This window comes from Thermobia domestica, chromosome 3 (genome assembly GCF_964235325.1).
Source record: "Thermobia domestica chromosome 3, izTheDome1.hap1.1, whole genome shotgun sequence".
In the NCBI taxonomy this organism is placed as follows: domain Eukaryota; kingdom Metazoa; phylum Arthropoda; class Insecta; order Zygentoma; family Lepismatidae; genus Thermobia; species Thermobia domestica.
The window spans coordinates 154,037,612-154,050,201 of record NC_137456.1 but is presented as its reverse complement, the minus strand read 5'-3'; the positions used below and the strand labels follow the sequence as shown (position 1 = coordinate 154,050,201).

Genomic DNA, 12,590 nt, shown 5'->3' with positions numbered 1-12,590 from the left:
TGGTCATATATTAGGTAAAAAAAAAAAAAAAAAAAAATGCAAAAGGATGCATAAGGTTGCTCTTAAGAAAGAATATTAGTGTTCTACATCACAACTCCTTTTTGAGAATCACCTTATTAGCTGATTTGTCTTATATACATAATTCTATACTATATGCAATAGTATCATATATACTTGTATTTTCATATTTATATTGTCAATGTAAATAGCAGCAATACAAAATATCAATATCGATATTGAAAAACTTGTATGCATTTTTGTAGTTTCAACAGTGATGCCCCCCCTTATGTCCATGACGCCCCCCCAATTGTCTATCCGTAGGTGTTCTTCCATGAAAAATCTTCTTTTCGATTAATTTTTACACCTCCTCAATCATATTTATATAGATTTTTATCCCCCCAAATATTTCAATGACGCAGTTTGCGTCATAGCCCCCCTCTGTGGGCACCCCTGGTTTCAATCAAATCAAAAGGTCAGATAATCGGGGATAAAGGCTATCTTATGCATCCTTTTGCATTATTTGCTTAATATATGGCCAAACTTGTCTTGAGAATGTGAACTGTGACACCTTTTACGTACTGCAAGCAGTGACGATGTTAACGGGTAGGCCGGATAGGCACGGGCTTACCTTAAAATTCTGAAAAATATATAAACACTAAAAGATACAATAAAGAGTAAATATATATTTTCCACTTTTTACATTAATGGTAAATAATTATTTAAAAAGCAGTATCAACCACTACTGTAAAAGTAATTTCCTATTGTCATTAATCAATCAAATGTGCATATGTATCCATACGCGAGGGAGCGGGCCTACTCAAAATTAAAATCATAAAGCCAGCGGCGTAGCGAGCATTACAAGATTGGGGGGGCTTGAAACTTGAAATTGCCAAGTCTTGATTAAAGAAATGCCGTCTTGGTAAAAAAAAAAAAAAAAAAAAAGAAAAGAAAGAAAAAAAGAAATGCCAAGTGTTTAGAAAATCTTAGTCTCACTTTTACCAACCCTGCGGAAAACTTTACAGCAACCTTATTTTCAAATTCGTCCCATTCCGTGCCCCATCTGAGATACGAATACGAACAGCCCCCGGTTCCGAGTAAAATTTCACACCTCAACTCAGAATCATTATCATTTCCCACGATGCAGAACTGTTAATTTGACAACTTATGGCTAGTTTAGTTAATCTGCGCCAGTCAATCCTCACCAGAAATGCGCAGTTTTCTTCTCTTCTGTCCTCCAGTCTCCTCCCACTTCGATTTCATAATTTCGCACTCTGATGAAAAGTATTAAATACCGGCAAGAAAAATACAAATATAAAACCTCCCTTTTAGGCGCCTTTCCAACCACAAGCCCGGGGCACGTGCCTTGCTTGCTCCTCCATGAGCTACATAAGTAACATACAATGGTTACTTATAAATACTATAAAGAAAGGAAAAATTGCAATTTTGTTTTACTTTCCGAAAGAAGCAACTACTTCATTAAAAATAAAGTAGGAAAGGCATTATAGGCAACACATTTGTATGAAAATGAAGTGAAACACACACCGGTCTATTTTTTCACCCAACAGACGTATTGTTTGGCCTCCCAAAATGTAACTTTTGGAATCATGCACTTAGGCTCATAGCGGAAGCGACAGGATGACTTGACTCATCCATTGTACGAGTCAAGCTCGTAGCTTTCGTCCATCGAACTACATTTCCAGACACCTACTGTGCCCCCCTGTGCCGTGCCATGGAAAATCAGCACCCAGGGCGAGAGTATACGACGTCGGCCTCGTACATATGAGTTAGCGCGACAGGTTATCCGCGAAGCGCCACCATGGTTGGCGCGAAGCGTTAAAAAAATTTCAAAAATAAACCCTGCTTTTCCTTGATTTTTAACACCTTTTATAATTTTTCTCCTTTCATTTTATATATGTGCACATATATTTTCTAATATGAGAAACATTATAGGACCACTTCCTGAAGCAGAAAAAGGATTTAAGTAAGCCTACATACTAGTAATATTCCAAGTAATTTTTCCTTTCTCTCTTTTTCTTTCATTCTCTTTTTCATTTTTCTCCCCAATTTTGCGCCCCCTTTCTTCGGCGCCCGGGGCTATCGCCCTCCGTTATGCAAGGTACTGATGATGCCATTCCCAAAACACACTTTTGTTCAGTTCTCCCTACTCGAAAAGCCCTGTAAATAGAAAGTCTTACTGCAAAACAGAACTGAAATAAGTTATTCTTGTCCTCTGTATTAATATGAGTACCTTTGTTTCAAAGCGAAAGGTTTATTCATACACAAAGCATACACGGTTACACAATACAAAGTATATTCACTCTGGTGTCAAAATTTACTTGCCTTTGAAATTTTACTATTAGAAAAAAAACTTAAATTTGTCAAATTTACATACTATACATAGTAAAAAGTTTATACTAATAAACTTGCCATGTTTTCTTGGTGGGAATACGGGACATCTTAGATCCCCTTCCCCCCAAACTTTCCAACACAATCCAATAAACTGTACCTCTGGTTATGAATGACAGTATAATAGGCCGCGGTGGCACAGTGGTATAGCGTTTACTTCTGGTGCATGGGGTCCTTGGTTCGATCCCAGCTCACTTCAAGTGAGCTTTGTAGTGGAAAAACACCGTGTGCGTGGGTTTCTCGGGTTCTCCCGTTTCCTCCCACTTTTTTCATTCATTTCTTATCATCACCGTCTCCTTTAGCCTAGCCGACATTTATTTTTTCAACAGTATAATAGGCTGAAGTTCAACAGTATAATAGGCGGAGACTTTTCTCTCGTCGTTCCCTGCAACTAACTTTACGGACTGAAGATGTTTACAATCCAACTAAAAAAAAAAAAAAGCCTTAAATCTTAAGATAATGTCTTATAAAAATGCTTTACAGAAAAACAATATGCAAACGGTTTAAATCAGTGATACAATTTACATTCAATATTCTTCGCGCGTTTAGCAATATTTATTTACGTGGTAGTATTTGCCAAAATTACGTTTGTCAGTTTAATCTGATGAAAAGTTGATTTTTCTCCTTGTGTCGTGTATAATTGTCAGGGCCAGATTTACATATTTCTAAGCCCTGGACCAAACAATTCTGTGCCCATAACCTCTCAAAAATATTATAATTCCTTTTACTTTATTTAACGTCTCTCTGAAAAAAAAAAAAAAAAAAAAGACACTCATCTTTCCTGTGCTTGTACATGTAGAAACCAAGGATGTTATAAATAGAGGATCTGTCCATATGTATCTTCATCCTATTAAATCTATGAAACCAAAAAACAACCGAGCATCGGCACGTCTGATTGGCTACTCTCGTTTCCGCCATCATCTGATTGGCTACTTTCGTTTCCGCCATGATTGTTGGCTCAAAACATTGCGATCCTATTGGGCGGAGTGGGCAGAGTAGGGGTGGCGAAATTGTGACGTATGGCTTCAAGATTTTGTCCTCTATTTTATAAGATCCTTGGTAGAAACACTCAAAGCCATTTTACCTTTTTTTTATGTTGGAAAGTGTCCGAGTTTCCACCGGTACAATGGAAAAAGCAGTGTTACAAATTTCGCTCGCTATCAAGTCGGACAGGGTATTGTGATAACTTGATCAAAACTGTTACATGCTACACTTTATTGTTCATTCGAATTATCCCAGCCAATGTCAGAATTTTTGCTTTTTTACTTTTCGAATAAGCTTATATTGATAGCAGAAATAGGATGGAATTAAAATATAGGACATTTGCCTGTCCCGACTAAATTTATTGGAACGCGGGATTCTCGGGCCCAAAATCGGGACTGTCCTGTTTTTTTACAGGACGTATGGCAGGCTTAATACTAACCAATCACTGCCTTGTTATTGTTTTAATAATATCAATTCTGTGAGTCACTACCTTTTGCCTTGTATACGCTCTTGTAATGCTTTTGCGTCAATGCTCTACTTGCCACCGAAACGCCTCTTCTGTCTGTCTTTGCATGCCAACTCTATTCTGTTTTTGTCAGTGGTACAATTTCCGATTTTTATTAAAGATTCTTCAAAATGTTTATGAATATCAAATGAACAAAAGTGAAGTGTAATCACTTGCAACAAGTAAAGGAACTTTAAACGAATATATCAATTTATTTCAAGATTGGAAACTACACAAAACTTATGCCAAGTCTATACGAGAACTGATAATAATTTGCAGCAACTGGGTACCTAAGAAAATGTTAAACTGAATAAGTCAATTGAACAAAACGGCATTCTTCAAATTGCCAATATGTATTTTAATTTGCCAACTTGTCAAGAGATTGGTAACTTTGGGGGGGAGGATCCCCCTTTATCCCCTCCTTAACTACGCCGCTGCCTAAAGCCGTCTCTGACTGCGAGCCTTAGCATGTTGGAGGTGAACTACTGGAAAACTGAATAAAATTTTGTTGTGAAATGACTTGATACTAGACCAAAGTAAGTTTGTTTTACCTTCGTTTCAGCTACAATGTCAAACGATTTTCTTGCAACTGAGTCAATCAATTTTCCATTTCTCTGAAGGTAACTTCTTTTTTTTAAATTACATTCATTTTTACTGAAATAGATGTGAATAACACTGTTAATAACAGAACTGTATCTATTCATTTTTTCGAGAAGAACAAGTAGAATAACATAAAAAAAATATGATAAAACTTAAATAAATAGTTATTCTTCTTTCAGAATGTTACAATTACTAAAGAATAATTCTCTTGAAGAAATCCCTCCCTGGACAGAATTCCTCGTCTCAAAAGATTAAACAGAACGGGAATTTCCGTTCTGCCTAAGGATAAGATCATTTAAACTATTTTCTACAAAGTGCTGGAGAGTCTTTAGGCAGAACAGGAAGACACGATTAAAAATCTTGCTACTTTGGTTTTAGAAGATTTTTAATTCTTGCTTTTATGTACCAATTGAATAAAACAACTTACTTTCGACAAGATAAATTTTCAAGCAAAGCACGCAACGCAAGATTGAATGGAAATCAACCTTTACAGGACTATGATCGTCACAACAACGTTTGATCAATCGATTGCCAACGATTTCATTTCTACGTCACACCAAGCATGAGAAAATCGACGCTAATTGGCTCTGCCCGAGGAAGGAAATCCAATGCAATCGTCCATTGCATCAAGGAATTTTAAAGTTTGTATTTTAAAAAAACGCTAATTAAAAAGACGATAATAGTATACTACCTTATAGCAAGATTGCACCCCCAAGATTTTTTTAACACCTATCTAAGTTCAAAATTCTGGATAAATCACTGGTCTCTGTTTTGATCGGTTGTCTCGTTAGCTAAAGGCTAACCAAATAAAACTATTAAAATATAAACATGCCAATGCAAGGCTATGTGTTAAATAAAATATTAGCTTTCTTTTTTCTCAAATAAACCTCTTTAAAAACATTTAAAATATGGTTGCTTACTCACGTGTACTGCTTGCCAGGGGGGGGATCCAGGACCGACTTCCGGGGGGGCGGGGGGTTATCATACTGCTATTTTTAAGGGCTCCAAACTTTGGGATGGGTTTTATTTATACATATAAAATAAGAAAGTTTCCTTTTCGGGAGGGCGATCGTCCCGATCCCCCCTTGGATCCGCCCCTGCTGCTTGCTAATGTTCACAGGCACCAAAGGCTTAATGTTACTTTAATTGATCGTTAACAACGCACTACTACTTATTAAAAAAACTTAAAATTAACTGTAAAAGTCCTTGGTTCAAACCCACCGGAAATCTTTTCTCTTCTTATTTGGCGCTGCCTCGCAGTCTTAATTTCACTCGCTGCTCGGTGCGGCTCGTTATGGTCCTTGGTTCGTTCTCGCTAACGACTGTCCTTGTTGTCTCCCTCTACGATTCTGGACTTGTAAGTTAAAAGTACCCCTTGGAGGTCGTCTAGTACTAACATCTCTTAAAACTTAAACACGTGCCGGCTCACCTTCTTTAACTTCGGGTGCTAATAAGTACATCACCAGGGCTAGGCATCGGGTTCACTTGACAAATACACGGCACAAAGTAAGCAACATACACTCTTTAAAAAATAAACAAAATGAACGAGTAAACTTTTTAAAACTTAGTTTTTTATATTAATGAGCATCCGTGTTTACTCCGTTAAATATTTAATTTTAAACTGATAAAAGTATGTTTTTGTGTGACATCCGTGTGCTTGTTTCTAAATTTAGGCTGGTTGTTTTCCTTAAATAGCTTGTCTATTCTAAAATCACAACACTGTCCAAATGTTTACTGTTTTCAATTTAAAAATGCTAGTTTCTTAATAATAACATTATTTTAAAATAAAGATATAATTAAGCCCATTCCGGCTGCATGTTTGCTACAGTTATCATTCGCTAAATACGGCTCCCCTGCGGATGATACTTTTCAGATAGTTTTCTTCATTTGAAATACCGAAGCAGATTGGTTGGTGACATTTTGATAGCATACTATGTAGCACATTTTAATAGCACCAAGATCAAATTGTCCCATGTTTTTATTGTGTCTTTGATTTTGCTCAGTTCAGTTGAATGTCTTTGTTCTCATGACGGCATTTTTCCTTTTTCTGGGATCAATCGTTAATACATAACATCCCTTGATCGTACTGAATCTTATTACGATATCAAATTTGCCAAATAATAAAAGATATGCCACCTGAACTGAGCCTTAGTAGTACCCTACTTTAGAGCATCTTCTTTCTTGTGGAAGAGCAGGAATTGCAGAATAACATTACTGTACTCAGCTGACCCCTTTCGTGTTTTAGACTTTCTATTCACATTTGCATGGAACGATGTAGTCCAAGCTTCTACTGAGAGTCTCACTACATGTATCCAGTTGATTTACCTCCTCAATCTGCTTCAAGAATATTTTGATGTGGTATCTCACAACGCTCTGTTACTGGTGAACACCTGCTACGATGAAGGACAGATCTAATGCTCAGTGGTGCATCCAACCCGGGGCCTAGGACCTCCCAGTTTTTTGAGTGACAAAAATAATTTAAGCTATTATTTATATATTTTTTGAAAGTTTATATTCACGTTTACGTGTATAGTAAACTCATGATATATCAATCATAGTCTGTGTTCTGGCTGCCCCCTCCCCCAGTTTTTACTTTAAGACCCGCCACTGTTAATACTACCAATAAAATATGAAATGAAATCTTTCAGTTTTACGTCCCACGATTATGCCGGTTAGGCTAAAGGAGACGGTGATAATGAGTGATGAATGAAATGGTGGAATGAAGAAAGTGGGAGGAAACGGGAGAACTCCGAGAAAACCCACGTGACCGGTGTTTGTCCACCACAAAGTTCACTTGGCGGGGGCTGGGAGCGAACCCGGGACCCCAAGCACCAGAGGTGAACGCTCTACCACTGAGCCACCGCGGCCCCTACTACCAATAAGTCTCATCAAGCCAGTTATCAACAATGCATGTGCAATAAATTAACTCAATATAGGGGTATATAATAATTTCTATACTATATTTCGGAATGCATGGAGAGGCCCGTATCCAGGGGGATCTAAGGGGTCGGCCCCCCTAAAAAATTTTGGATTGGCTACGGGCCTGTGCAGGGAGTATTTTATTTATTCCTTAATTATAAACTTATATTTTTCAATTCATTTTTTGTTCCTTTCCTATTATTTTATATGATTATACATGTATACGTTTGCATCTTTATTTGTTATTGTTTACATCACTTTTGCTCTTACCAACCAGTCTGTTCTATTAGTTCCACTAATGAGCACCTACCTCAAAATGGTCCAAAACTGCCTTAGAAGCTTCAACTCGTTTCTTATCATGATCTTATCGAGACAATGGCCAGCCTTGATTCGAGTTATCGAGATTCTGAAGGTGCTGTAGGAAAGACACTGCTATCTAAATGTTTGCGGTATATCAGTATTGACGTCCCTTGCAGATTTTTCCTAGAGAAACGAAACCTTCGTGACGTTCCGACACTCCATAGCTGTAAAACTTGCTTCAATCATCACTACCTTAAGCCTGAAAAAAAGTGTTACATTAATTATAAGAAACTATATTTTCACTATTACATACTAAGTTGTCATATTAACCTATATATGCAAAGTTTTATGTGGACGGTAGGGGGCAAAGCCAAGAGCTTTTCAGCACTTCTTGTATGTATATTAGGAAGTCTCCTTTTTCTTCATAAAAGACAAGTGGCTCATAATCTGTGCACGTAGGTACAGTACATTCAATGATATTGCAGCATTTAACTTATTACGATACAAATGTTTCCCGCCCTTTGCATTTAGTAGACATGTATAACTTTTGGATCTGTAACGTAATTTCTGACAAATTATGTGCATTCGTTTCAAGTTCGTAACTTATTGACAGTGTTACAACAACGACTTATCAATGAAATCGGCTTTCTTTAGATTTTCAAAACTTTCGTTGATATTTCTTTCTTTTCCTTTCTTTTTAAACAGATGGCAAATGAGAAACGCATGTAAAAAATGTTCTGAATATGTGGTTCATAAGCTTTCAAAAAATTTTGGAACTAATTCTAAAATATTTCAAAATGAATTTGAAGTTTAACGTCTCTTAGTTATGCTCTGTAAAGTAAATTAGAGGGATTATAAATGCAAATGAAGAACGATGAAGTAAAGAAAGTAGAAGAAACAAGAGAAACATGAAAAAAACTCTCGGACACATGCTATCATCAGGAGTAGGGTAGAGCAGGGTCAAGTTGCGCTCTCAAGTTTACGAAACATGCTTTTTAATAAATTATATACGAGGTTAAATCAATAAGTATGTGCACTTGTTTTTAATCGTCTGTAGATTAGCTGTACGGTCTTCTGCGCTAACAAACCGATAGACGACCCTGTATCTGCACAGGGGCGGATCCAGGGGGCGATCGGGGTGATCTCCCCCTCCAGAAAAGGAAACTTTCTTAATTTGTATTTAAATAAAACCCACCCCAAAGTTTGGAGCTCTTTAAAGTAGCTCTAAGTAGCAGAATTACAACCCACCGCCCCCAACCAGAAGTCCGTCCTGGTTCCGCCCCTGTATCTGCACTTGTTGCAAGTTTCAGCGTTTTATCACTTCAGTTCGATTTGCGTTGTTGCGAAGTAAGTATGACTGCGCCACTATCCGTTTGAACCACAGAACAACGTCCAATAATCCTACTTTTTGTGCTCTGAAGATGTAGTACCAGGAACTGCAATCTATATAATAGAAGATTTTGAGCACAACACTGGACAAATGTTTTACCATAATGAACTGCTTACCAATGGATTTAAAAGCAGTGTTGCCTACGAGGGGAGAAATTTCTCATTAAATTCAAGACAAGACAATCCTCGAATCGTTTCGGAGATTACAACCGAGATGACACGAGATATTTCTGGTTTCTATTAAGCAACACTACTTCACCCAAGTTTTAGATCTCAAACATTGTTTTACTGTTGTATGGTTCATAGTAGTAAATGAATAAAGTGATTGCACGAACACAATGAAGAGTATTTGAGTTGATTTTGGGTTTAGCAGCAAGGCTATATTAGACGGGACCTACTGATTAACGTGGAATCCGAAAGACATGAGGAATTGAACCCGAGTCTCTCACGCCAAAGTCGAGTACGCTACCCGCTTAGCCACGAAGAAGCTCTTGAAGAGCATTTATTAATGTTTAAAGATATTCAAGTCATTGCACAACATACCGCAAAAGTGCTCAAACATTGTCTAACTTGTTGTTCATCAATGTTAATTTCCCACCGCTAGACAAGCTCAAAGTAGACCAGTTATTTATTTCTTGGCTGAAGGATGGACATCATTCCACTGCGGATGATTTACCGCCAAAAAGTTACCAACTGGAAATAAATCCGATTTCAGATTTGTTTTAAGGTGGAAAATTACGTGTTACGGAAAATGTATACTTGTATTACTAATGGCTTATTTGTGTTATTCAATTTTGTACCTAATTTTTAGTAAGTCTCTTCTTTGCTTTAGGTAAACTACTTTGAATAAATATTCATAATAATTGCAATTATGCATATTTGTAACTTAAATTTAACATGGTGTTTTAGTGATTACACAAATTACAATTATGAGCATACTTTATGGAGATGCTCTCACAGAGGGTAACCGAGCACCTTTATACCCTATGAACAACTGATTTTTCAAGTCTTTTGTGAGAAAAATATTGTGAACTGAGAAACCATAATCTTTTAAATATTGTACAGGGGTATTTTCCTGCGAATAGAAGTTTCTTGTGGAATGCGTTCAGAAATTAACACTTGAAAGAATACTCTCTTAGTACAAGTATATTTTAGGCACACACTAATTTCCCCCCACCTCGAACTGTTTCAATTTCCTCACTAACAAACACTTTACCATTTTATATCGTAAAGGTCAGATCCACTGTTATTGTAACAAAGTGGTGCTTGAGCGATTGACTAGAAATTCAAACTCCGGTTAGTGATAATTTCACAGTCTTGTTTTATTACAAGTGTAAACTCCTTAGTCAGTTTAGAAGAGGCCGTGGATCGTGTTCAGAGTTGGTGACGATGGATTTTGGTGAGTCAGAGTAGGTCAAAGTGGATAAGAGTGGTTCCTGATGGGTGGTGGGTCAGAGTGGGCCACCGTGGGTGGTGGGTCATGGTGGGTCAGAGTGGGTCATGGTGGGTGGTGGGTCATGGTGGGTCGTGGGTCAGAGTGGGTCACGGTGGGTGGTGGGTCAGTGGGTCGTGGGTCAAGTTTTCACTGACCCACGCCAACTTTGCCTGTAGGTGAAATTAAGAAAAAAGATCAGGTCACAAATTTTGTAAATGAATTTACAAAAGAACATGAAAAATTCTATCCCAGAATTGAGATTCGATGAGAAACAATTATTCAAGAATCGAGACAGGCTTCTACAAAAATTTACGAGAACGCAGGGCGTCGATTTCTCTGTAAATTTGGGGGGCATTCAGATGCAGAAGGTATATATATATATATATATATATATATATATATATATATATATATATATGAAGATTTTAAGACAAATTGCACTCAAATTATTAAAAATATGGTATATTCATAAATACAATAGGGGGGCCACATGAGCTTTGGAGGGGCCCTCGGCCCCCCAGGATCAGCGCCCTTGCGAGAACGAGACCAAAAAACCTTATTTCTAGTCTCTTTGGCAACAGTATTTAAAAGTTCAAAAGCCTGCTTTGTCCAGGTCCCAACACTTTGTCGTGGTAGAACATTACCCCCATATTGTGCTAAAAGTGTTCTATGGATTTCAGCGCCTTTTATACCTTCAGACCAATAATAATAATAATAATAATAATAATAATAATAATAATAATAATAATAATAATAATAATAATAATAATAATAATAATAATAATAATAATAATAATAATATAGAAACGTTGTTCTGTGGTGCGAATGGACAGTAGCGCAACCTTGTTTACTTCGCAACAATCCAAAGCGAACTAAGATCACAACATTGAAACCTGCATCAAGCAAAGGCCATCTATCGGCATGTGAATCCAGAAAACCAATAGCCAACCTAAAGACTACTAGAACAAGAGTATATATACTTATTGACTTACCTTTTTTTAAGAAACTAATGAAAAACATGGAACTCCTATATCGGTGGACAATCTTCCGTCCTACCCTTGCAAAAATTGAAATAACTCTCTGGCAAGGGGTGGGTCATGGGGGTCCGGACCCTTCCCCCCGAAATTTAGACTTTTGTGTAAATTTAGCCTAATTTTAGGGGAAATTTTAAGAATTTTAATATAAAATACCCTCATATTGAGTTTGGACCCCTGCCCCAAAATAAATCCCTGCGTACACTACTGTCTACTGGGTATCAATAATCTAACCCATATGGACTGGGTTCAGATAAATTACGTCTTGTACCGGAGGTAAGCATTCTACCTTTTTTTTTTTTTTTTTTTTTTTTTTTTTTTTTTTTTTACTGTTGAATTGTACAGTACTTGACAGGGATTTGAGCACAAAAACATCGAGGACAGTTAAATACGACCATGCTCTTCAGAGGGACTCGAATCCCTTATGGACGTCGTGTCACGATCATCAATTTAATGCTTCAGAGTGCTCTATTCCAACACATTAGATAACTGATGCACCACGCCTTATCTAAAACATTTCAGACAATCAAATGTAGGTAATAAAGAAATAGGTACCTTAAGAGCTTCATTGATCTGAAACTTATTTTGGAGCCACTTGGCTTTCCAAAGACGCCACTACCAGTGAGCACATCAAAGCGAAGCAAGTAAATCGTCACTGACACAGATACTTAACTTTCTTTTTCAGTACCTAATAACCCTTTGTCATGTTTGTGTCTCAAGTTTCTCCTATTCGTGTTCTGGTGGCGGTGAAGCAATTGTGCTCTTGTGGATGCTGGCAGGCACTTATCTTCTAAGTCAAAGTTCACTTGTTCCCTTCTTGTTATCTTATTGAACCTGTCAGTCGTAAATATCAGCTATTTAACTCTTGTTGATTCTTGAATGAACACACTACACTATTACATGCGGTCATAATTTTAAATGGATGTTTCCCTCTAATTGTTTCGCTCGTGTATAACTAAATCAGTTTTCTGTCTCCTGTAAAATTAGAAGTTTAAAAACTGTTCCAAGAAAAGAATGC

At 37.1% G+C, this 12,590-nt stretch overlaps 1 long non-coding RNA gene across 1 annotated transcript in view; it reads right to left on the bottom strand.

The window, feature by feature from the left end:
- The window catches only part of LOC145681536 (uncharacterized), a 50,075-nt gene extending 37,754 nt beyond the window's left edge, over window positions 1-12,321 (bottom strand). The window contains exons 1-2 of the long non-coding RNA XR_014130802.1: window positions 12,128-12,321; window positions 7,725-7,973 (exon numbers count right to left, since the gene is read on the bottom strand). This is a non-coding gene — a long non-coding RNA (uncharacterized LOC145681536). The remainder of the gene's footprint in view (window positions 1-7,724; window positions 7,974-12,127) is intronic.
- Between the last annotated feature and the right edge of the window lie 269 nt (window positions 12,322-12,590).